General features: G+C 38.9%; 1 long non-coding RNA gene across 32 annotated transcripts in view; it reads right to left on the bottom strand.

Moving 5' to 3' along the window:
• The window catches only part of LOC147366889 (uncharacterized), a 1020561-nt gene that overhangs the window by 669396 nt on the left and 324337 nt on the right, over positions 1–26828 (bottom strand). For 30 of the 32 annotated variants that reach the window (XR_015169118.1, XR_015169102.1, XR_015169109.1 and 27 more), the window contains one exon: positions 9078–9142. This is a non-coding gene — a long non-coding RNA (uncharacterized LOC147366889). Of the gene's footprint in view, positions 1–4320; positions 4336–9077; positions 9143–26828 lie in introns of those variants that run through there. The other 2 variants (XR_015169134.1, XR_015169139.1) reach the window with 1 other exon arrangement.

The following is a 26828-nucleotide window of genomic DNA, read 5'->3' as shown; positions in this document are numbered from 1 at the left end:
AACTAACTGATGAAAATATTCTCATTCTGATTCTGGTGACTGTATATACATCTTTATACACTCTGGGAGTTGACGATGGTCAGGGAGGCCTGGCGTGCTGCAGTCCATGGGGTCACTAAGAGTCGGACACGACTGAGCAACTGAACTGAACTGAGGAGGTGGGTCATAAAGGATCTTGCTTTGATTTATGTCATCGAGTGTTCTGCCTGTGTTTTCCTCTAAGAGTTTTATAGTTTCTGGTCTTACATTTAGGTATTTAATCCATTTTGAGTTGATCTTCGTGTATGGTGTTAGAAAGTGTTCTAATTTCATGCTTTTACATGTAGCTGTCCAGTTTCCCAGCACCATTTATTGAAGAGGCTGCCTTTGCCCCACAGTATATTCTTGCCTCCTTTGTCAAAAATAAGGTACCCATAGGTGCATGGGTTTATTTCTGGGCTTTTTATATTGTGCCATTGGTCTATATTTCTCTTTTTGTGCCAGTACCATACTGCCTTGATGAACGTGGCTTTGTAGTATAATCTGAAGTAAGAAAGATTGTTTCCTCCAGCTTCATTCTTCTTTCTCAAGACTGCTTTGGCTATTTGGGGTCTTTTGTGATTCCATAGGAACTGTGAAATTTTTTGTTCTAGTTCTGTGAAAAATGCCATAGGTAATTTGATAGGGATCACATTGAATCTCTAGATTACATTTGGTAGTATAGTCATTATTCAGTATATTGATTCTTCCTGCCCAAGAACATGGAATATTTCTCCATCTGTTTATGTTGTCCTTGATGTCTTTTATTAGTGTCTTATAATTTTCTGTGTACAGTTCTATTGTCTCCTTAGGTAAGTTTATTCCTAGATAGTTAATCTTTTTGTGGCAGTAGTGACTGGAATTGATTTCTTAATTTCTCTTTCTGATTTTTCATTGTTAGTATACAGAAATGTAAGTGATTTTTGTGTATTAATTTTGCATCCTGCAACTTTCCTAAATTCACTGATTAGTTCTTGCAATTTTCTGATACTATCTTTAGGATTTTCTATGTACAGTAACGTGTCATCTACAAAGAGTGAGAGCTTTACTTCTTTTTTGATCTGGATTCCTTTTATTTCTTTTTCTTCTCTGATTGCTATAGTTAGGACTTCCAGAAATGCATTGAATACTGCTGGTGAGAGTGGACACCCTTGTCTTTTTCCTGATCTTAGGGTGAATGCTTTCAGTTTCTCACCTTTGAGAATAATGTTTGCTGTAGTCTTATCATATATGGCCTTTACTATGTTGAGGTAGGTTCCTTCTGTGCCCATTTTTTGAAGAGTTTTAATCATAAATGGGTGCTGAATTTTGTCAAAGGCTTTTTCTCCATCTCCTGAGATTATCATATGGTTTTTATCTTTCAATTGGTTAATATGGTGTATCACATTGATTGATTTGTGTATATTGAAGAATCCTTGCATTCCTGGAATAAACCCAACTTAGTCATGGTGTATGAGCTTTTTGATGTGTTGCAGAATTCTGTTTGCTAAAATTCTGTTGAGGATTTTTGCATCTCTATTCATCAGTGATATTGGCTTGTAGTTTTCTTTTTTTGTGTTGTCTTTGTCTGGTTTTGGTATTAGGGTGATGGTGGGCTTATAGAATGAGTTTGGAAGTGTTTCTTCCTCTGCAATTTATTGAAAGAGTTTTAGAAGGATAGGCATTAGCTATTCTCTAAATGTTTGATAGAATTCTCCTGGGAAACTATCTGGTACTGGGCTTTTGTATTTCAAGAGATTTTTTAATCACAGCTTCAGTTTCATAATTTCTATTTCTCCCTGGTTCAGTCTTGGAAGATTGAACTTTTCTAAGAATCTGTCCATTTCGTCCAGGTTATCTTTTATTGCCATATTGTTGTTCATAATAGTCTCTTATAATCCTTTTTATTTCTGCATTGTCTACTGTAATCTCTACCTTTCTATTTCTAATTTTGTTGATTTGATTCTTCTCTCTTCTTTTCTTGATTAGTCTGGCTAAAGGTTTGTCAATTTTGTTTATCTTCTCAAAGAATCAGCTTTTAGATTTATTAATCTTTACTATTGTTTCTTTCTCTTTTTTTTTCATTTATTTCTGCTCTGATCTTTGTGATTTATTTCCTTCTACTAATTTTGGGGGGTTTTGTTCTTGTTTTTCCAGTTTTTTAAGGTATAAAGTTAGACTGTCTATTCAATGTTTTTCCTGTTTCTTGAGGTAGGACTGCATTGCTAAAATTTCCCTCTTAGAATTGCTTTTGCTGCATCCTATAGGTTTTGCATTGTCATGTTTTCATTGTCATTGGTTTCTAGAAATTTTTTGTTGTCCCTTTTGATTTCTTCAGTAACCTATTGGTTATTTAGAAACGTGTTGTTTAATCTCCATGTGTTTGTGTTTCTTACAGTTTTTTTTTTTTCTTGTAATTGATATCTTGTCTCATAGCTTTGTGATCAGAGAAGATGCTTGATATGATTTCAATTTTCTTAAATTTACTGAGGTTTAATTTGTGACCCAAGATGTGGTCTATCCTGGAGAATGTTCCATGTGCACTTGAGAAGAAGGTGTATTATTATGCATTTGGATGGAATGTCCTGAAGATATCAATAAGATACATCTCTTCTAATGTATCAATTCAGACTTGTGTTTCCTTATTAGTTTTCTGTTTTGATGATCTGTCCATTGGTGTGAGTGCAGTGTTAAAGTCTCCTACTATTATTGTGTTACTGTCAATTTCCCCTTTTATGTCTGTTGGGGTTTGTCTGATGTATTAAGGTGCTTATGTTGGGTGAATAGATATTTACAATTGTTATGTCTTCCTCTTGGCCTGATCCCTTGACCATTATGTAGTGTTCTTCCTTATCTCTTGTAACCTTCTTCATTTTAAGGTCTATTTTGTCTGATATGAGGATTGCTATTCCAGCTTTCTTTTGCTTCCCATTTGCATGGAATATATTTTCCCATCCCCTCACTTTCAGTCTATATGTGTCTTGAGGTCTAAAGTAGGTTTCTTTTAGATGGCATATATATGTGTCTTGTTTTTGTATCCATTCAACCAGTGTGTGTCTTTTGGTTGGAGTATTTAATCCATTTTCACTTAAAGTAATTATTGATATTTATGTTCTTATTGCCATTTTCTTAATTTTGGGGGGTTGATTTTGTATATCTTTCTTATTCTCTTTTTATTTCTTGACTATGTAAGTCCCTTTAACATTTCTTGTAAAGCTGATTTGGTGGTACTGAATTCTCTTCACTTTTGCTTGCCTGCAAAGCTTTTGATTTCTCCATCAATTTTGAATGAGATCCTTGCCAGGTACAGTAATCTTCGTTGTAGACTTTTTCCCTTACAGTACTTTATATATATCCTGCCATTTCCTTTTGGTCTGCACAGTTTCTGCTGAAAGATCAGCTGTTAAGCATATGGGGTTTTCCTTGTATGTTACTTGTTGCTTCTCTGTTGCTACTTTTAATATTATTTCTTTTTGTTTAGTCTTTGTTAGTTTGATTACTGTGTGTCTTGGCATGTTTCTCCATGTTTATCCTGTATAGGACTCTTTGTGCCTCTTGAACTTGGTTGACTAGTTCCTTTTCCATGTTGGGGAAATTTTCAACTATAATCTCTTCAAAAATTTTCTCATACCCATTTTTTTACTCTTCTTCTTCTTGGACCCCTATTATTCGAATGTTGGTTCATTTTATATCATCCAAAAGGTCTCTGAGACTATCCTCAGTTCTTTTCATTCCTTTTACTTTATTCTGCTCTTCAGAAGTTATTTCCACCATTTTATCTTCCAGCTCACTGATTCATCTGCTTCAGATATTCTGCTATTGATTCCTTCTAGAGTATTTTTAATTTCAGTAATTGTGCTGTCTCTGCATGTTTATTCTTTAATTCTTCTAATTGCTTATTGCATTTTTTCCATTTAGCTTTAAATGTTTTTGATCATCTTTACTATCATTATTCTGAATTCTTTTTCAGGTAGTTTGCCTATTTCTTCATTTGTTTGACTTCTGTGTTTCTAGTTTGTTCCTTCATCTGTGTAGTATTTCTCTGTCTTTTCATTATTATTTTTTTTAACTTGTTGTGTTTGATATCTCCTTTTCCCAGGCTTCAAGGTTGAATTCTTTCTTCCTTTTGGTTTCTGGCCCCTCTAAGCTTGGTCCAGTGGTTTGTGTAAGCTTCTTATAGGGTGAGATTTGTGCTGAGTTTTGTTTGTTTGTTTGTTTGATTTTCCTCTGATGGGCAAGGCTGAGTGAGGTGGTAATTCTGTCTGCTGATGATTGGGTTTGTATTTTTGTTTTGTTTGTTGTTTAGATGAGGTGTAACAACAATTTAAAAAAATGTGACTGAGAAAAAAGAGAAAAAGAAAAAAGCTCAAAAGCTTGGTTAGATTTCATAGTGTCAATAAAATCAACAACTACAACAAAGGTGGGGGGGGGAAACAAAAAGAAAAAAAAAAACTCCAAAATAATCTACAGAACAAGGCAAAACATAAGAATAATAAGTGTTTTTATTGAGTCACTACTGCCAGAGTCCTTTCCCTCACTGGGAGTCACAGTCCACTTCCCCTCCCTAGGATGCCCTCTAACAGTGCGCTGATCTCTGGACCTGCTGTGAAGGCAGCTCAGATTCTAATCTGCTCCTACCCTTCTGTGTTCTTGCCTCCAATGTCCACAGCTATCAGAAGTAGTGTGTTTTCTTTTGTGGGAGCTCTGGATGACTTTTTACATATTTCTGATACAGAGTCTGCCTAGTTGATCATGTGGATTTAATCTGCAACTTGTGCAGCTGGTGAGAGGGTTTGGGGTTTCTTCCTTAGCCACACTGCTCCTGGGCTTCAATTGTGGTTTTATTTCCACCTCTGGATATGGGTCATCCACTGGAATTTGCTCCTCAGGCTGCCCTAGAGGACTTGGGTTTGCCCTGGAGAGGGCCAGCTGTTTGAGTCACAGGGGTTCTGCCAGCACTGGGGAGTTAGTGGCTAGGGTAGCAGGAAATATAGTGCTCTAGAAAGGTATGGCAATCAATATTGGCCAATATGTTCCAGTGTTCTTGCCTGGTGAAACTCCCTCCCTGACAGAGAAGCCTGGCAGGCCACAGTCCACAGGGTCGCAAAACCAGACACTACCTAAGTGACCCTGTGCCCATAGACGCAAGACGTTTTTTGCATGTGGCAGCTCTGCCCCAGTGTGAGTTGAGCGTGAAGGTGGTGCAGGTGCTTGGCTTGTGGGGACCCTGGTGGTGCCAAGTGTGCAGGGACACAGACTGCCTCCACTGCAGGAGTTATGGCCCTATCAAGAGTCTTTTTTCAAACCTCTTGTAGCTGATGATCAGAAGGCCTCTTTGGCCAGTCTTGCTCCATAGCTCCACCCATTCAGGCACTTAGAGGGATCCCTTGCCTGGAGTCCTACTCTGTAGATTCGCATATCAGGCACTTAAAAGGGCACCCTGGGTGGGATTCTACTCTGTAGTTCAGCGTGTCAGGCATTTGATGGGCCAGCCTCTCTATCGTTCAGCTATCAATGCTGGCCCATGGTGGGAGAGAAGCTATGGTGATGGCTCCACCCCCTCAGCGTGACTCAACAGTATCGCCTTGCTTCAGTGGCTGCCCAGCTTTCCTCCACAGGAATTTCCCACCACAGTCTCCTCCCTCACATCCCTTGAATCCGTCTCTCCCCAGTCAACAACAGCCCTCACCCTGGGATTGCTCCACAATCCCTAAATTCCAGCTCCCAGCCACTGTGCCATCTAGGGTATGTATGGCTGCAGCAAGGACTATCTGGTTCTCATTCCATTTAGGCTGCCAGAAATCAGCTGTTTCCCTCTCAGTGTTAAATGTTTCTCCTCTGACTCAGACAATTGCCCCAATGTGGGGATTGCCCCTCTGCTTCAGTTCCTCTACCTGCCAAGGGCAGGTCCAATCTTACTAACACTCTTATTTTTTTCCCCCTAGTTCCTTCATCCTACCAAGTCTTGCATGGGTCTATATATTCTTCTCTGCTGGTCAGGTACTCCTGTCTGCTCTCAGCTGGTGTGTCCTGACATATCCATGGAAAGAGATACATTCCATGTCCACCTACTCCTCTGCCATCTTGTTCCTCCCTAGACACACTCTTGAAAGACTTACTAAAGGGTCATGACGTTGCTCCATCAACTTGATTCCTTCCCTCACTTGACACAAGACAAGACTAGGGATTCACTGAGGAATTTTCCTTGATGGAACCCATAACATTTCAGACTGCCTGACTTTCCCCTTTACCTTTCCAAGTAAGTCACAGATGAACCAGTTATTGGCATGAAACAGGGGTCCCTAAAGAAAGGAGACTGGAATCTTATGCACCAGTGGGATAGTTGCAGAGAAATCTGTCAGCTTGTCCTTTGCTGCCACAGGAGCACAGTGAAAGAATGTCTTGAAAAACACTTTAAATATGTCCTCTGGAATTTGTGGAGCATTGAGGAGATCAATACTGAGGTGTTCCTCTCTCCTAGAAAAGTGTCAGAGCAAGAGGCAGACTGGAGTAGCCTGCAATGGAAGGATGAACAGAGAGGGAAAGGAGGGGTGGTAGTGTTTGAAGAGGGAATAGTGAATGAGTGCTCCCTTTCACCAAAGTGTCGAGGATACTCTGATGGTAGAGCAAGTATCCCACTGAAAAACCAGCCCTGGTGAGTAAGGCAACCCCACATTTACCTTCAATGGGGCAGCAGCTGAGGGGAAAATGAGGGAGAAAAGTCAGAAAATGCAACACTATCAAGAAATGGAAAGTTGCAGTAACAAAGGAAGTAGACCAGTTTTGTAGACCCAACAACCTACATACGAAGTGACAAACAGGAACCAGTATGTTGGTTCTTCTACAAAGAGAAAAGGGATGATCTGATTGTCATAACATTGATCATATACATTTTCTTAAACCATTTCTTTCCTTGATCCTAACGATGACCCTAGTGAGGCTAGAACCCATATGGGAATGGTAGATGAGGCGTGTCACAAAGATAAACAAAAACAGCAATAGCAAAATCAGAGCCAGCTTTCTTTCCCCATCACAGGCCCTCTTAGTTCACACCAGGCCTGATCTGAGAAAAGGAGGAAGGGGTATGAGTTGGATCTGAGCTGGAAGTTGATAAAATTGGTCCCAATGCTTTGGAATCAGGATGACAGATAGAAGTGGTCAAATAAGTTTTATTGTGTCCTTAAGATGCCACCAATTAGACTGGAAAAAAAGATAACTGCACCTGTACTAGTGAAGGGAAAAAAGAAAAAAAAGGACGTTTCTCCATTGTGCCCTACCAGGTTAGCCCATACAATATATCCATTGTACTTAAGTGTAAGGAAAGTTCAACAATGCTCAGGAAGATTCCGTTTCAAAGAAAACAATCAACCTCTCACCAGTTGGAGGTATCAAAAACTATACAAAAGAGATTTAAGCATTTTCCTATATTCAAGTGATGTATACATGAACACACACAGAAAACTTTTTGACAAGATATAAAAATTGTGGAGGAAAACAATGGTTTGATCATGGAAACCAGTTCCACCATTTTCTCACCTCCAAATATTTGTGTCTTCTGTTCAAGCAATACTGTGGTGAATTTTACAGAGATCAGGATCCATGCTTCCTGATAGTTATCATGACTCAAAATGATTTCCAACACATCCCAAGACAATTAGACTGAGCTGGAAGGGTAAGGGGAAGAAAGAAGTCTGGGGAACCTAATATAGATCTGAGATGTTGTTTTATTTAAGTTTATTTATTTTTAATAGGAAAATAATTGCTTTACAAGGTTGTGTTGATTTCTGCTGAACATCAACATGAATCAGCCGTATGTATTCATATGTCCCTTCCTCCTGAACTTCCTTTCCACCTCCCATCCCATCCCTCTAGGCTGTCATACAGCACTAAGTTGAGCTCCCTATGTCACACAGCAAATTCCCACTGACTATCTATTTTACATATGGTAATGCATATGTTTCAATGCTACTCAATCTGAGATGCTCTTGATAAACAGTTCAGTAAAATGTTGAATTTAATTGTTTTGATAGAGAAAATGTGAAGATTACATATTATAACACCACTGGGTTATGACTGACTGCATTCTTTCATTCAAAAGTACACTGAGTGCTTAGTGCATATAATAGTACTTAATAATTGTATAATTTTGAGAAAAAGTTTAGTGTAATTAAACAGCCATCAACAACCCACATAAAAAAAAAAAAAAAAACAACCCACATAAAAACCAATGCATGTCTGCACACACATACACACACTTTAAAGCAGTCACTTTAAGGTGACTTTCCTACATGTAGTAGTTGAATGATCAAGAGAAAATGGGATGAGGAGTGACTGCTTTGTGGAGAAGATAATCATTACACTGAGTTTGAAAGATGACCAGAAGTCACCCAGGCATACAAGGAGTAGAGCTAAGTCAGCTGAGATCTTTCTAGGTGAGGGAAGCACATTTTCGGCAGGAATGGAAAATGCCAGTAGTTCATTCAGCTTAGATGACACATGAGTATGTTCAAAGCAGCAATGTAAATGAAGGAGAAGATCGAGAAGCATGCTTTTCCCAACTCTCAGAACAAGCTTTGAGATAGTGAGAGAAAGAAACAGTGAGTGGAGCTCAAAGAGTCCTACTGTTCAGCCGCAGAACTCTAGTTTCATGTTTTATACATATATTATCTTACATGTTAGACTTAGATTTCAGCTGAAATGTTCTGCAACTTAAAAAAGAAAAAAAATCAGCATCCATGGATCTTGAAAAATAATGGAAGGCACACGGACAGATAAAAAGCACCAATAAAAAAATCCCAAAAGAGAAAACAAAGAATAAATGACGACTATGAAGGACTTTCAATACCATTGACCTTTTCTGAAGCACTTCTTTTGTTTCAGTGATCTGTTTCCTGTTCTCCTATTATCCCAAATTGCCTCTTGATGCTCTCTTTCTCTAACAACTTTTCTTCAACCCATACTTTAAATAGTCACTGATAAATTCATTCTTTAAATAAATATTATAACTCAGAAAATAAAAACATTAATCTGAAGAAACACTCATTCTAGTGAGGAAAAAAAATGGAGGCCAGATAACTTACAATATGCCACATACGGTCAGTTGCATGAATAAACAGCTTTGATTCCCGGAGAAAATGAAACTGACCTGGAAGAAAATGCATGGTTTCTGGATTAGGTCACATATGTTCAAATCTCATCTCTGCCATTTCTTAGCTATGTGTTCTTGGTTTCACTTTTTTTTTCCAATTATTAGTTCTATCTACACTTCAATTTTATCTCCTGTGAAATAAGGAATAATAGAACCACCTGTTTTATTGCATCACAGTAAAGACTGAGCATAACTCAGGATGTAAAGTGCTCAGCAGTGTACCTGCCACAGAAAACCATTGACTAAGGCATAGTGACAATGATCATATTGGAGAGGAGAAGCAAAGGGAGGAGGGAAAATGGAAGCAGAAAGAACTGTTTCACAGAAAGGTAAAGTATAAGCCATATCTTAATCCATAAATAGAAATTCACTAGTTGACCAGGAGGAGAAAGGGATTTCCAGGCAAAGGGACTATGGTGTTCCCAGGTTGTCTTTTCAGGTTACCACAACCCTGCTCTAGGAAATGACATCTATCACTATTATGCCTTACATTCTCAACTAGACTCAGTTCAGTTCAGTTCACTCACTCAGTTCCGTCCGACTATTTGTGACCACATGGACTGTGGCATGCCAGGCCTTCATGTCCATCACCAACTCCTGGAGTGTACTCAAACTCATGTCCATTGAGTCGGTGATGCCATCCAACCATCTCATCCTCTGTCATCCCCTTCTTCTTCTGCCTTCAATCTTTCCCAGCATCAGAGTCTCTTAAAGAGAGTCAGTTCTTCGCATCAGGTGGCCAAAGTATTGAAGTTTCAGCTTCAGCATCAGTCCTTCCAATGAATATTCAGGACTGATTTCCATTAGGATGGACTGGTTGGATCTCCTTGCAGTCCAAGGGACTCTCAAGAGTCTTCTCCAACACCACAGTTCAAAAGCATCTATTCTTCAGGGCTCAGCTTTCTTTATAGTTCAACTCTCACATCCATACATGACTACTGGAAAAACCATAGCCTTGACTAGGTGGACCTTTGTTGGCAAAGTAATGTCTCTGCTTTTTAATAGGCTGTCTAGGTTGATCATAACTTTTCTTCCAAGGAGCAAACGTCTTTTAATTTAATGGTTGCAATCACCATCTGCAGTGATTTTGGAGCCCCCAAAATAAAGTTTCTCACTGCTTCCATTGTTTCCCCATCTATTTTCCATGAAGTGATGGGACCAGATGCCATGATATGAGTTTTCTGAATGTTAAACTTTAAGCCAACTTTTTCACTCTCCTCTTTCACTTTCATCAAGTGGCTCTTTAGTTCTTCTTTGCTTTCTGCCATAAGGGTGGTGTCATCTGCATATCTGAGGTTATTGATATTTCTCCTGGCAATCTTGATTCCAGCTTGTGCTTCATCCAACCCAGCATTTCTCATGATGTATTCTGCATATAAGTTAAATAAGCAAGGTGACAATATACAGCCTTGACGCACTCCTTTCCCAATTTGGAACCAGTCTGTTGTTCAATATCCAGTTCTAACTTTTGCTTTCTGACCTGCATAAAGATTTCTCAGGAGACAGGTCAGGTGGTCTGGTATTCCCATCTCTTTCAGAATTTTCCTCAGTTTGTTGTGATCCACACAGTCAACAACTTTGGCATGGTCAATAAAGCAGATGTTTTTCTGGAACTCTCCTGCTTTTTCGATGATCCAACAGATGTTGGCAAGTTGAGCTTTGGTTCCTCTGCCTTTTCTAAATCCAGCTTAAACATCTGGAAGTTCTTAGTTCACATACTGTTGAAGCCTGGTTTGGAGAATTCTGAGCATTACTTTGCTAGCATGTGAGATGAGTGCAATTCTGTGGCAGTTTGAACAATCTTTGGCATTGCTTTTCTTTGGGATTGGAATGAAAACTGACTGGTCCTGTGGCCATTGCTGAGTTTTCCAAATTTGCTGTCATATTGAATGCAACACTTTCACAGCATCATCTTTTAGAATTTGAAATAGCTCAACTGGAATTCCAACACCTTCACTAGCTTTGTTCATAGTGATGCTTCCTAAGGCCCACTTGACGTTACATTCCAGAATGCCTGGCTCTTGGCTGGTGATCACACCATCGTGATTATCTGGGTCGTGAAGATCTTTTTTGTATAGTTCTTTTGTGTATTCTTGCCACCTCATCTTAATATCTTCTGCTTCTGTTAGGTCCATCCATTTCTGTCCTTTATTGTGCCCATCTTTGCATGAAATATTCCCTTGGTATCTCTAATTTTCTTGTAGAGATCTCTAGCCATTCCCATTCTATCGTTTTCCTCTATTTCTTTGCATTGGTCACTGAGGAAGGCTTTCTTATCTCTCCTTGCTATTCTTTGTAACTCTGCATTCAAATGGGTATGTCTTTCCTTTTCTTCTTTGCCTTTCAGGTCTTTTCTTTTCTCAGCTCTTTGTAAGGCCTCCTCAGACAACCATTTTGCTTTTCTCCATTTCTTTTTTGGGGATGGTCTTGATCCCTTCCTCCTGTACAATGTCATGAACCTCCGTCCATAGTTCTCAGGCATTCTGTCTATCAGATCTAATCCCTTGAATCTATTTGTCACTTCCACTGTATAATTGTAAGGGATTTGATTTAGCTCATACCTGAATGGTCTAGTGATTTTCCCTACTTTCTTCAATTTAAGTCTGAATTTGGCAATAAGGAGTTCATGATCTGAGCCAGTCAGTTCCCTCTATTGGATTTGCTGACTGTATAGAGTTTCTCCATGTTTGGCTGCAAAGAATATAATCAATCTGATTTCAGTATTGAGCATCTGGTGATGTCCATGTGTAGAGTCGTCTCTTGTGGTGTTGGAAGAGAGTGTTTGCTATGACATATGAATATATATATGTGTTTTAAATGCAACAAAATAGTGTAGGTTCATATAAGCCTTATAGAGTGGTAGAGTGATGATGTGGAAAAACTTGCCTCCTGTACAATTCAGTCTGAAAACACTCTCATAATGCCAGGCAAAGCTAGCTACAGTTCATGTTCTGTGCACTAATGTGCTATTGTTATTTCCCTCCTTTCCCCTGAAACTACAAATTTCTAAAGATGCCCATAGGGCAACATGCAAATCAGTATTACTACAAGATAGGCTGGTAATGATGCAGTAGAACAGTGTGGAAAGAAATATGGATATTGGGGTTAGACCTAAATTAAAATTCTAGATATGGACTGAGTGAATTTGGGTAAAGTGAATAAAACCCTGCCTTCGTGTCTTCTCCATCCACTCCAGTGTTCTTGCCTGGAGAATCCCAGGGACGGGGGAGCCTGGTGGGCTGCCGTCTACAGGGTCGCAGAGAGTCAGACACGACTGAAGCAACTTAGCAGCAGCAGCAGCATGTCTTCTCCATATTTCTGGTTAATTCTCTCTAATGTTTCAAGTTCAACTAAAGTCATGGCTCTAAAACTTTAGTAGTTTCAAAACAGAACTGTTACCATTTCTCCACACCCTCCATATCCTATTGTCTCAAAACCTGCTTCCTCAGTGAGCAAAAGTACCAACCTTCTTTTATCCCATTTCTCAGGTAAGAACATTATCTGTCTCTGATGCTTTCTTTCTTTTATTCAAACACTATATCCAACACACCAAGAATCCTGGCAACAGTATCTTGGAAATAAATTCTGAATCTGATCACTTTTTATAACCTCAGATCAGACCAGATGAGTCACTCAGTCGTGTCTGACTCTTTGCGACCCCATGAATCACAGCACGCCAGGCCTCCCTGTCCATCACCAACTCCCGGAATTCACCCAGACTCACGTCCATTGAGTCAGTGATGCCATCCAGCCATCTCATCCTCTGTCGTCCCATTCTCCTCCTGCCCCCAATACCTCCCAGCATCAGAGTCTTTTCCAATGAGTCAACCCTTCGCATGAGGTGGCCAAAGTACTGGAGTTTCAGCTTCAGCATCATTCCCTCCAAAGAAATCCCAGGGCTGATCTCCTTCAGAATGGACTGGTTGGATCTCCTTGCAGTCCAAGGGACTCTCAAGAGTCTTCTCCAACACCACAGTTCAAAAGCATCAATTCTTCGGCACTCAGATGTCTTCACAGTCCAACTCTCACATCCATACATGACCACAGGAAAAACCATAGCCTTGACTAGACGAACCTTTGTTGGCAAAGTAATGTCTCTGCTTTTGAATATGCTATCTAGGTTGGTCATAACTTTCCTTCCAAGGAGTAAGCGTCTTTTAATTTCATGGCTGCAGTCACCATCTGTAGTGATTTTGGAGCCCAGAAAAATAAAGTCTGACACTGTTTCCACTGTTTCCCCATCTATTTCCCATGAAGTGATGGGACCGGATGCCATGATCTTCATTTTCTGAATGTTGAGCTTTAAGCCAACTTTTTCACTCTCCACTTTCACTTTCATCAACAGGCTTTTGAGTTCTTCAGTTTCTGCCATAAGGGTGGTGTCATCTGCATATCTGAGGTTATTGATATTTCTCCCGGCAATCTTGATTCCAGCCTGTGCTTCTTCCAGCCCAGTGTTTCTCATGATGTACTCTGCATATAAGTTAAATAAACAGGGTGACAATATACAGCCTTGACGAACTCCTTTTTCTCTTTGGAACCAGTGTGTTGTTCCATGTCCAGTTCTAACTGTTGCTTCCTGACCTGCATACAAATTTCTCAAGAGGCAGATTAGGTGATCTGGTATTCCCATCTCTTTCAGAATTTTCCACAGTTTATTGTGATCCACACAGTCAAAGGCTTTGGCATAGTCAATAAAGCAGAAATAGATGTTTTTCTGGAACTCTCTTGCTTTTTCCATGATCCAGCAGATGTTGGCAATTTGATCTCTGGTTCCTCTGCCTTTTCTAAAACCAGCTTGAACATCAGGAAGTTCACAGTTCACATATTGCTGAAGCCTGGCTTGGAGAATTTTGAGCATTACTTTACTAGCGTGTGAGATGAGTGCAATTGTGCAGTAGTTTGAGCATTGCCTTTCTTTGAGATTGGAATGAAAACTGACCTTTTCCAGTCCTATGGCCACTGCTGAGTTTTTTATAACCTCAAGCCATAACATTTTAGTCCAGGTTCCCATCATTGCTGGCTATTGTAATACCCTTCTATCTAAATTCCTACCATCCTGTGTCTTATTCTTTGTATTACAATTAGAGTCACATTTATAAATGTTACGTTAATTGCCTGCTTAAAATACGCTAAAAGTTTTTCATCCAAATGAGGGGGAAAAAAGTTCAAAGACTTCTCCATGCCTACAAACCCTATGGATATAAGCTTTTGACAAATTTTCAAACATAACTACCCATAGTCATCCCCTCCCTCTAACCTTGGCTGGCCTTGCTGCTCTAATTTGAACAATGCCAAGCATACGCTAACCTCAGGGCCGTTACACCATTTCCTCTGATTCGCACATCTCCACTTGTCCCACTTGCTCTTGCACCCATATCAGTGCTCACAGTCGTCTTCTCAGAGAGATCTCCCTTGACTACCCATCATGGGAATTCTCTCTCCCCAGCCCTGTTTTTGTTATGCTGTTAACTCTTTCTTCTCCCTCCCTAACATTACACATCTATGCACCACCCTTATGGCACCACCCTTATGGCAGAAAGCGAAGAACTAAAGCGCCTCTTGGTGAAAGTGAAAGAGGAGAGTGAAAAAGTTGGCTTAAAACTCAACATTCAGAAAACTAAGATCATGGCAACCAGTCCCATCACTTCATGGCAAATAGATGGGGAAACAATGAAAACAGTGAGAGACTTTATTTTTGAGGGCTCAAAAATCACTGCAGATGGTGACTGCAGCCATGAAATTAAAAGATGATTGCTCCTTGGAAGAAAAGTTATGAATAACCTAGACAGAATATTAAAAATTACATTACTTTACCAACAAAGTTCTGTCTAGTCAAAGCTATGGTGTTTCCAGTAGTCATGTATGGATGTGAGAGTTGAGCTATAAAGAAAGCTGAGCACTAAAGAACTGATGCTTTTGAATCAATTCTTCTCCAACAATATGTGGTGTTGGAGAAGACCCTTGAGAGTCCCTTGGATTGCAAGGAGATCCAACCAGTCCATCCTAATGGAAATCAGTCCTGAATATTCATTGGAAGGACTGATGCTGAAGCTGAAACTCTAATACTTTGACCACCTGATGTAAATAACTGGCTCATTTGAAAAGACCCTGATGCTGGGAAAGATTGAGAGCAGGAGGAGAAGGGGATGACAGAGGATGAGATGGTTGGATGGCATCACTGATGCAATGGACATGAGTTTGAGTAGGCTCTGGGAGTTGGTGATGGACAGGGAAGCCTGGTGTGCTGCGGTTCATGGGGTTGCAAAGAGTCAGACACAAATGAGTAACTGAACTGAACTGATGCATTTGTTTATTATATGGCTCCCCTAATGAATAATAATATCTATGATAACAGGATTTATGTCTCTTGTTTACTATTTCAGTACTAATCATAGTACCTTACACATGCTGGGTGGTTTTTAAATGTTTATTGAATGAATAGTGTCTGAATCGTTCCCTCACATACCTCACATATTCAGATATATCTCAGTATTCTCTGGCAATGTGTCCACTGTCATCACCATATATATTTTTCCATAGCAATTATGATGCACCTGTTTACTTTTCTTTATCTATAATTAGATTATATTCTCTTTAGTGTCATAAAACCACATCCATCTTGTTTACCACTGCATGTCTAATGTTGACCTCAAAAATTCACTGTATAATAAATTTCAATAAAAAGTGCTTGATCATGGCATAAGGACTTGTTCTATCCTAAATAAATGAGAATCATGATAATAATAACACATATTCTTAGTTTACATAACCGGAATCTTCTTAACTAGAGCTTGCCTAAGGAGAGTAAAAATCTTATTAAGAAGTAAGTACAGGTGTGAAAAACAAGTCATTTGTCATTTCTATTTTAATTTTAGAAGACAGAATCTACTTAATTTAGATTTATCATCCACTGAGTAAATCAGCCTGAAATGAGGAAGATGTCAGTTGTTTTATCCAGCACTCTGGAAGTATTTTCCTAGACAAGGAAAACAACAAGCATTGCAGTGCTGTATTTGCCTCTTTTCTCTTTTATCACTGAGCATTAAATAGAAGCATATTTTTAATTTTGGACTGTTGTGATACACTTGCATTCAATGAAGGCACAAATTTAAGCATATGTTTACAGAGTAAATAGAAAAAAAAAAGAGGTAAATTACCTTGCAACTGAAAATCGGTTGCTAACCTATCAGGAGGGCTGTCAAGTGATTACACCGTAATTTTCAAGAGTAGAGACAAAAGATGAACGTAATCCCTAGAAAGAACTAAGTCAAATGACTGTCAAAGCAATAAAGTCACTCAGCAATGAACTGAGTGACTTCAACACTACAATTTTTAAATTGCTGTTTAGGGTATTTATTGAAAACAGCAATGTGTCCCTTGGAAGGCTTTCTGAGTTTTATATTACAGAATACAGAATTTTGAGGCTTCATGTTTGTCCTCTCATAGAAATTTCTAGTAATATAAATGACTAGAATTACAGACTCCAGTGTTGTAATGCCCTCTGAAAAAGGCGAGTGTTCACTATTAAAATTTGGGAAGAATAAACATTATGGCAGACTCTTAGGTCATAGAGTGTATGTCAACAAATCTTCTAAAGGACAAAATCATTTCATTCCAAACCACAGTAACAGATACTGTGTGGTTATAATAGCACAGTGAGCATGTGGGTGATTTCAGATCCAACACCCACCTTTTGCAATGAATACTTTTTCTTTCCTGTGTGAACACCACCAAAAAACTATGCCTTCTCTTCTCAGACTTCAGTGAACCTTTAGTCACCCTGTCTTTAATTATTCAAGAAGACTTCAAGAAAGAGCAGCTTTAATTTTGAAGCTGTTGGAACACACTTGAAAGCTACAAAAAAGCAGTGTGTCTCTCTCTGCTGACACCAAAGAATAAGTCTTATGAGGTCAAATGACTGAAAAGTAGGTCTTGGTTTGATAGAGTTTCTCCCAAGCTCTTGATCTTTGACATTTCAAATTTAGGTATGATACTGAAATCATTTACATGTTATATTACAAATCTTTTGATTGAAATCTTCAGAGATTTCAATGTCAGTTGTTGATAATGCAATTTCCAAATAAAGCATTAGATACACCATGCTGCTGCTGCTGCTGCTAAGTCGCTTCAGTCGTGTCTGATGCTATGTGACCCTATGGACAGCAGCCCACCAGACTCATCTGTCTACAGGATTCTCTAGGCAAGAATACTGGAGTGGGTTGCCATTTCCTTCTCCATAGATACACCATAGATACATAGACATGGCAATAGAAATACTGTGGAAACCACAAAGCAAGTACTGACTCCTTATAAATTAGTTTCCTTGTTTTATTTTTCTAGCAAATCCTCTCTCCCTGTTTCTTGCTTTCCAAAGTCTTACTGTTTCATAAGTAATCACATAGTTAATGATTTCATATGGTAATCACTTTGATAGTAATATGACAAATGCTTTCAGAAAGGGTGAATTTGTTAACTTTTGCACATATTTCTTTGGCATGAGCCTAAAACACAGTATGAAACCTTTGACATATTTAATATCTATTATTTGATTATCAATGCTGCTGCTGCTCCTGCTAAGTCGCTTTAGTCATTTCTGACTCTCTGTGACCCCATGGACAGAAGCCCACTAGGCTCCCCCATCCCTGGGATTCTCCAGGCAAGAACACTGGAGTGGGTTGCCATTTCCTTCTCCAATGCATGAAAGTGAAAAGTGAAAGTGAAGTTGCTCAGTCGTGATCGACTCTTGCAGCCTACCAAGCTCGTCTGTCCATGGGATTTTCCAGGCAAGCGTACTGGAGTGGGGTGCCATCGCCTTCTCCGATAGACCTTCCCTAAAGAATATATATAAATCTCAGGAGGTATTATATAAGTAATATTTGATTAAATTGTCTCACATATTTTATCTTTTTCAGCCACTCAAACTCTTTTGTTTCCTTAGTTTCAAGCTACTTGCAATGTTGCAGGAGAAGACCTCATTTTATGTGTCAATGTATACTCTACATTGCACAGCATACTTGCATACAGAAACAAGCTATCAAATGTAATTTAAAAAAAGGGGGGAAAGCCCCTCAAAAAGTGCAACGGATACAGAAATAAAATGACAGGATTCAGCATTTGTCAGCATTATATGTTACTGTGAGTCATGCAAATTAATGCAAAAGTTTGTTTTATTGTTTAATTGTTTATATTTTTTACTACCTGACATTATTTGAAAATTTTATTTAAAAAAATTTTTTTGAAAGCACTAAACACATCAAAAAGGATGGAACCTCAACATATCAACCTCAACTTGACCCCCAAATTACTTCTTTGAAAAGATATTTCTCAATCTAATGTTCTGAAAGATAATTACTAAAGCTTTGGTTATAACCTTAATTTCTCTGCATCTTGTCTCTCTCTCGCTCTCACTCATGCTCTCTCTCTCTTTCTCTTCCCTTCTTTCATTACCAAAGATACTAGGGAATAAGTTAAAATTCTCAGGGGACACGGACCATTATTAAATAGTTCCAGATACCTGACATGACCAAATATGTTCTAAATTTATAATTTTTATGCTCAGATCTAAGTTCAGAGCTCTAAACTAGCAGCTGTTGTATCTTTATAGATTCCAAGGGCACGGCTATGAATTTTTTACTTTTAGATGTATTTTTTTACTGTTTGTAAAAGTCGGATCTCATAAATCTGCTAGTTTTAAAAATCTGCAGGTTTTTGAATAGTGGCCCTTGTATTTCGATTTAAACCAAATGGGACCAAACTTATTACTTCTTTTCTGAAAGGTCATTTTTCATCAAGATTGTATTAGAAAATAAATCATTTAAAGCCATCCTTTGGATGGTTCCTTGCATGAATGTCTTAAGAACAAGTAGTAAGAGGCTTTCTGCAAAGCAAGGCTGATTTGTTAATCCAAAGTGGTCTGAAGCTGCCACCTTCTGGCATTTAGGCATTATTTCTCCAAATTCAGTATTCTACTGAGGGAACATGGCATAATTAGAACAACATGCACAGTATCTTCATCAGTATTACAGAGAAGTCAGTTAAGCACAACAAAGGAAAAATGCCAACATCATGTGTTCGTGTGTGTGAACTCTTAAGATGCTGTTAATAGAAGCAGGCTGCAGTGGCAGAGTTCTAGGAACCAAAAAAGTCACTGCCAAAATCAGACAAGCGCTAGTACTTGAGACTGGGTATTCATTGATGCCTTAGAAAACAAAGTTTTTGGAGGATACAGATTCTGATTACATTTTTTTCAGTGTTCTTTCTCTTAACTACAGTAAATCACAGCCTGGTACTTTATCAGTGTTCTGCTTTAAGGATAGTCAACTTATTAATCCCTTGCTGAACACTGGATTTTAAACTTAGGAGTACTTAGAAATAGAATTCAAAATATTATCTCTACAATGAAAATTAACATTGTTCAAAAATAAATATATTTACTATTTTTTTCTTTTAAAAGCAAAATGAAACCTGTTTGAATATACTGATAATTTATGACAAAGGATAGCTTTTTCCTCTTTGGAACAATTTCTTGGGATCAATCAGGAGCAAAGTTTAGAGCTTGAGTAACAGGCCAGATATGAAAACCTACTAGGCTTCACTTTGTTTTCCTGGGGCTATTTTTTTTTCTTTCTGTTTTTGGTAATAGCTAAAAAATAAATTAAGTATATTACTGTTCTTCCCATTTTTCCTGTCTTTCATATAATGCTCTCCTCCAAGTGAAGGGCACCAGGTTAGAATGAATAAAATAGCTCTAAGAAAAGAAACTGGCAACTTCTGTGATGCTGAGTAATTAAACAGACCTACACCGCCTGCTGGAATTAGAGAACATAAGTGAAGATTAATGAGGCCTGAAAATGTAGGGTCCCACAGTCTCCAAACAACGTGCAAGGTGTTTCACCTCGGCTCTCTCCACGTGGAACAGCTGCCCATTTTCAAGGCAAGCAAAACTGCATTTGTTCCTGCTTTCTTTCTGAAATTGTTTGTTGAAATCTAGGACAAAAGACTTAGCTTTAAAAAATAAGCTTTGGGTTAATTATATGCAGAGTTTATCATGCAAAATGCCAGGTTGGATGAAGTACAAGCTGGATTCAAGATCACCAGGATAAATATCAATAACCTCAGATATGACACCATCCTAATGACAGAAAGCAAAGAGGAACTAAAAGGCCTCTCGATGAAGCTGAAAGAGGATAGTGTAAAAGCTGGCTTAAAACTCAAAACTCAACTCAGTCCATGGGGTTGCAAAGAGCTGGACACAACTGAGCACCTGAACAAGACGACCATTCTAGTTGGCCTTGTCTTCTGTCCTAGGTGTACAATGCCCATGAGTAGGGCTGTGTATTCTGAGCTTATTTCCTAGTTTCCTTCCTAACCTTAGTGATCAGGGGCCAAGATCTCAGACAGCACCCCATTGATGAGGGTACAGCTATGAAAACAGGAAATATGGTCTAGCTTAATATTTCTTCTCCCATGGCTTAGCCCTAGAGTTAGAGCCCTTCTGGCAGTCAGGGAGTTTTGAAGGTTTGCAAAATCTTTGATGAAAGAAACTGACTGCAGTAAAAGTTGATTTTCTCAAATTAATTCTAGATTCCTGATTTTTGGTACTGCTACCTCAGTTCAGTTCAGTTCAGTCGCTCAGTTATGTCCCACTGTTTGCGACCCCATGAATCACAGCACACCAGGCCTCCCTGTCCATCACCAACTCCTGAAGTTTACCCAAACTCATGTCCATCGAGTAGGTGCTGCCAATCCAGCCATCTCATCCTCCGTCGTCCCCTTCTCCTCCTGCCCCCAATCCCTCCCAGCATCAGGGTCTTCTCCAATGAGTCAGCTCTTCACAAGAGGTGCCCAAAGTATTGGAGTTTCAGCGTCAGCAACAGTCTTTCTAATGAACACCCAGGACTGATCTCCTTTAGGATGGACTGGTTGGATCTCCTTGCAGTCCAAGGGACTCTCAAGAGTCTTCTCTAACACCACAGCTCAAAAGCATCAATTCTTCGGTGCTCAACTTTCTTCACAGTCCAATTTCACATCCATACATGACCACTGGAAAAATAGCCTTGACTAGATGGACCTTTGTGGGCAAAGTAATGTCTCTGCTTTTGAATATACTATCTAGGTTGGTCATAACTTTCCTTCCAAGGAGTAAGCATCTTTTAATTTCATGGCTGCAATCACCATCTGCATTTGACTTTGGAGCCCCAAAAAATAAAGTCTGACAGTTTCCACTGTTTCCTTATCTATTTCCCATAAAGTGATGAGACCAGATGCCATGATCTTAGTGTTCTGAATGTTGAGCTTTAAGCCAACTTTTTCACTCTCCTCTTTCATTTTCATCAAGAGGCTTTTTAGTTCCTCTTCACTTTCTGCCATAAGGGTGGTGTCATCTGCATATCTGAGGTTATTGATATTTCTCCTGGCAATCTTGATTCCAGCTTGTGCTCCTTCCAGCCCAGCGTTTCTCATAATGTACTCTGCATAGTACAAATAAATAATCAGGGTGACAATGTACAGCCTTGATGTACTCCTTTTCCTATTTGGAACCAGTCTGTTGTTCCATGTCCAGTTCTAACTCTTGCTTCCTGATCTGCATACAGATTTCTCAAGAGGCAGGTCAGGTGGTCGGGTATTCCCATCTCTTTGAGAATTTTCCACAGTTTATTGTGATCCACACAGTCAAAGGCTTTGGCATAGTCAATAAAGCAGAAATAGATATTTTTCTGGAACTCTCTTGCTTTTTCCATGATCCAGTGGATGTTGGCAATTTGATCTCTGGTTCCTCTGCCTTTTCTAACTCCAGCTTGAATATCTGGAAGTTTGCAGTTCACGTATTGCTAAAGCCTGGCTTGGAGAATTTTGAGCATTACTTTACTAGCGTGTGAGATGAGTGCAATTGTGTGGTAGTTTGAGCATTCTTCGGCATTGCCTTTCTTTGGGATTGGAATGAAAACTGACCTTTTCCAGTCCTGTGGCCACTGCTAAGTTTTCCAAATTTGCTGGCATATTGAGTGCAGCACTTTCACAGCATCATCTTTCAGGATTTGGAAGAGCTCAACTGGAATTCCATCACCTCCACTAGCTTTGCTTGTAGTGATGCTTCATAAGGCCCACTTGATTTCACATTCCAGGATGTCTGGCTCTAGGTGAGTGATCACACCATTGTGATTATCTGGGTCATGAAGATCTTTTTTGTACAGTTCTTCTATGTATTCTTGCCACCTCTTCTTAATATCTTCTGCTTCTGTTAGGTCCATACCATTTCTGTCCCTTATTGAGCCTATCTTTGCATGAAATTTTCCTTTGGTATCTCTAATTTTCTTGAAGAGATCTCTAGTTTTTCCCATTCTGTTGTTTTCATCTATTTCTTTGCATTGATCGCTGAGGAAGGCTTTCTTATCTCTCCTTGCTATTCTTTGGAACTCTGTATTCAGATGCTTATATCTTTCCTTTCCTCCTTTGCTTTTCACTTTTCTTCTTTTCACAGCTATTTGTAAGGCCTCCCTAGACAGCCATTTTGCTTTTTTGCATTTCTTTTCCATGGGAGCAACCCCACATCCAAGGAGCAATCCCACGTCCAAGGAGCGGTGGCTGCGTGGGCACAGGAGGGCCAAGAGGAGCTACCCCACGTTTAAGGTCAGGAGCGGCGGCTGTGAGGAGATACCCCTCATCCAAGGTAAGGAGCAGCGGCTGCGCTTTGCTGGGGAAGCCGTGAAGAGATACCCCATGTCCAAGGTAAGAGAAACCCAAGTAAGATGGTAAGTGTTGTGAGAGGTATCAGAGGGCAGACACACTGAAACCATAATCACAGAAAACTAGTCAATCTAACCACATGGACCACAGCCTTGTCTAACTCAATGAAACTAAGCCATGCTGTGTGGGGCCACCCAAGATAGGTGGGTCATGGTGGAGAGGTCTGACAGAATGTGGTCCACTGGAGAAGGGAATGGCAAACCACTTCAGTATTCTTGCCTTGAGAACCCCATGAACAGTATGAAAAGGCAAAATGATAGGATACTGAAAGAGGAACTCCCCAGGTCAGTAGGTGCACAATATACTAAGGGAGATCCGTGAGAAATAACTCCAGAAAGAATGAAGGGATGGAACCAAAGCAAAAACAGTACCCACTTGTGGATGTGACTGGTGATAGAAGCAAGGTCCAATGCTGTAAAAAGCAATATTGCATAGAAATCTGGAATGTTAGGTCTATGAATCAAGGCAAATTGGAAGTAGTCAAACAGGAGATGACAAGAGTGAATGTCAACATTCTAGGAATCAGAGAACTAAAATGGACTGGAATGGGTGAATTTAACTCCAATGACCATTATATCTACTACTGCGGGCAGGAATCCCTCAAAAGAAATGGAGTAGCCATCATGGTCAACAAAAGAGTCCAAAATGCAGTACTTGGATGAAATCTCAAAAACGACAGAATGATCTCTGTTCATTTCCAAGGCAAACCATTCAATATCACAGTAATCCAAGTCTATGCCCCAACCAGTAATGCTGAAGAAGCTGAAGTTGAACGGTTCTATGAAGACCTACAAGACCTTTTAGAACTAAAGCCCAAAAAAGATGTCCTTTTCATTATAGGGGACTGGAATGCAAAAGTAGGAAGTCAAGAAACACCTGGGGTAACAGGCAAATTTGGCCTTGGAGTATGGAATGAAGCAGGGCAAAGGCTAATAGAGCTTTGCCAAGAGATCACACTGGTCATAGCAAACACCCTCTTCCAACAACACAAGAGAAAACTCTACACATGGGCATCACCAGATGGTCAACACCAAAATCAGATTGATTATATTCTTTTGAGCCAAAGATGGAGAAGCTCTATACAGTCAGCAAAAACAAGACGAGGAGTTGACTGTGGCTCAGGTCATGAACCCCTTATTGCCAAATTCAGGCTTAAATTGAAGAAAGTAGGGAAAACCACTAGACCATTCAGGTATGACCTAAATCTAACTCTCACATATGGTCTGTTTAATGTTTAGTGTACATTTAATGATACTCACTGTGAACACTAGTGATCATTATATTTCTATAGAATTACACAGGCTCAAGAATATTCCTTTGGAAGTGTAACTAACTCCATTAGTAAATGTACAAGGATATGCTCTTAAAAGTAAACTTCCTCCAAATGAGAACATCCTTGAATAATTCTTGGTATGGATGTTGAGACAATTGACAGAGATTCTAGTACCTTTCCTTCTCCTACAAATTATAATAATGAAATCAGAGGAGAAGGAGACGACAGAGGATGATATAGTTGGATGGCATCACTGACTCAATGGACGTGAGTCTAAGTGAACTCTGGGAGTTGGTGATGGACAGGGAGGCCTGGCGTGCTGCAATTCTTGGGGTCGCAAAGAGTTGGACATGACTGAGAGACTGAACTGAACTGAACTGAATCATATTTCATCTATTTTCAGGAAAGATTCATTTTATTATTTGAGTTTGTGTAAATATGTAAAAAACTCTGGGTATTCTGTGTAGTATTTTCAACCAACCCCTTTAGAGATATATTCCATTTGGATAGACAACAAAAATTGTGTGTGTGTGTGTGTTATCATTCTATTTAGTTCAGAATTTTGAAATGTATTTTAATAATCACATTGTAAATTTACTTAAAACAGATTTTCAAAATTAAGGTTTTAGTTATTGCATTCTTTGTTTTATTTTCTAAATACCATTTGCTGCTGCTGCTGCTGCTAAGTCGCTTCAGTCGTGTCCGACTCTATGTGACCCCATAGATGGCAGCCTACCAGGCTCCCCCATCCCTGGGATTCTCCAGGCAAGAACACTGGAGTGGGTTGCCATTTCCTTCTCCAATGCATGAAAATGAAAAGTTAAAGTGAAGTCGCTCAGTCGTGTCCAACTCTTTGCAACCCCATAGACTGCAGCCTACCAGGCTCCTCCGTCCATGGGATTTTCCAGGCAAGAGTACTGGAGTGGGTTGCCATTGCCTTCTCCAAAATACCATTTAGCATACTATAATTTTTCAGCTAATTTGTTAAATACTTTCTTTGAATTTCTCATTTAAGAGCAAAGTACATTTTATATTTAAAGAAATAGAAATATTTAAAATACATCTTTATTGAATTTTAGTTATTTGAAATATGGCAGTAAGATAAAGAATCTCTTTTCTGTTTTAGGGTTTGACGATATTTTTTGACCAGGCACCTCATTAGAAAAAAACGTATCTTAGCAAGTACTACTAATACATGTAAATGTATTTACTCACACATGATACATACTTAGCAATCTATTAATGTATTATTTATAAATCACATAAATGAGTAATTTTTAAGAGTTGACAATAAGATTAAATGAAAATATCTATTTTGCTAAATGTATGAAATAATTCAAATATATTGAATATGGTTTTTTAAATGAAAAACATTTAACTCTTTATGATACAATAATTCAAATATCTGAGTCTAATAAATTTATTTTGATACCTTATTTAATAACTTTCATAGCTAGAAAAAGTTATATAAAACCAAATAAAGTCATCATTGACTGTTCTTAGTTAAGATATGCATTTTTCAATTTCAGCAACAAACTGTTCAAGGAAGTTTGCTGAAATTTAGCTAATAAGTAGACATTTTTAAAATATAAATTAGATGTTCTGACAAATGATCTATTACAGCTTTTATGCTTTTTGAGCTTGGTGAAATCAATTATGCTTTATGACCTCAGGAAATACTGGTCAATAAAAAGAAAAATTACCAATCCATATAATAAATATTAGCAATGCTGAATTACTTTTATTGCATCTAAAATATGTTACATTTAAAATCTAATATGTTCTTAAATACCCCAATAGAACATTTTGCCTGCTTGTGAGGAAATCAGAAACTTCATAATCAACCAACCTACATGTCCTGTATTCTCAAAGTTTGAAAACTCAACTCACAAGGAAATCGCTAATGTGTGATACTCCTTGGTACCAACTGTGTGTTTCCAGGTATCTTCAGTGATTTACTCTCCATGACAAACATCGCAATCCATTTGTGTGTGTGCACTAAGTCATTTCAGTCATGTCTGACTCTTTGTGACACCATAGACTATAGCCTTCCATGCTCCTCTGTCCATGGGATTCTCCAGGCATGAAAACTGCAGTGGGTTGCCATGCCCTCCTCCAGAGGATCTCCTCAACCGAGAGATCGAACCTGTGTCTCTCGTGTCTCCTGCATTGGCAGGCGGGTTCTTACCACTAGCGATTCTTTAGAGGGCCTAAATCTTTGACGAACACTGTGTGACATATTTAAATGCATGTCCTCTATTCCCTTTCAAATAGCCTTTTTTGAAGTGAGCTAATATAGAAGCCCATATACCTTTTTCTCTTCAATCTATTGCCATAATTTCACATGCCATCTCCTAGTCACAGACACAGATTACAGTGTGCCTGAGGTGCAGTTAGAAAGACAGCTAAAACTTGTGATCGGTTAAGGAACTGAAGTTCCAACATTAGCTGATGGACTCTCTTTTCATCCTGCACACACTTCTTATAAAGAGGCTAGAAATGAAATTCTTGCATTTCAATGCTGAGTCTATGCCTGTGCTATTTTCTCCCATGGCAACAACACTGAGGAAGCAGGTAAGTGGGATTTACTTGTCCAAAAGGGATTAGTTTTAAAAAATTCAATAATATCCCCATTTATGTTTAAAGAATAATTAAAACACC

Source organism: Bos grunniens, chromosome 8, assembly GCF_055505025.1.
Source record: "Bos grunniens cultivar Pamir isolate PY7600 chromosome 8, Bosgru_T2T1.0, whole genome shotgun sequence".
Taxonomy (NCBI): Eukaryota; Metazoa; Chordata; class Mammalia; order Artiodactyla; family Bovidae; genus Bos; species Bos grunniens.
This window is presented reverse-complemented; position numbering and strand designations above follow the sequence as displayed.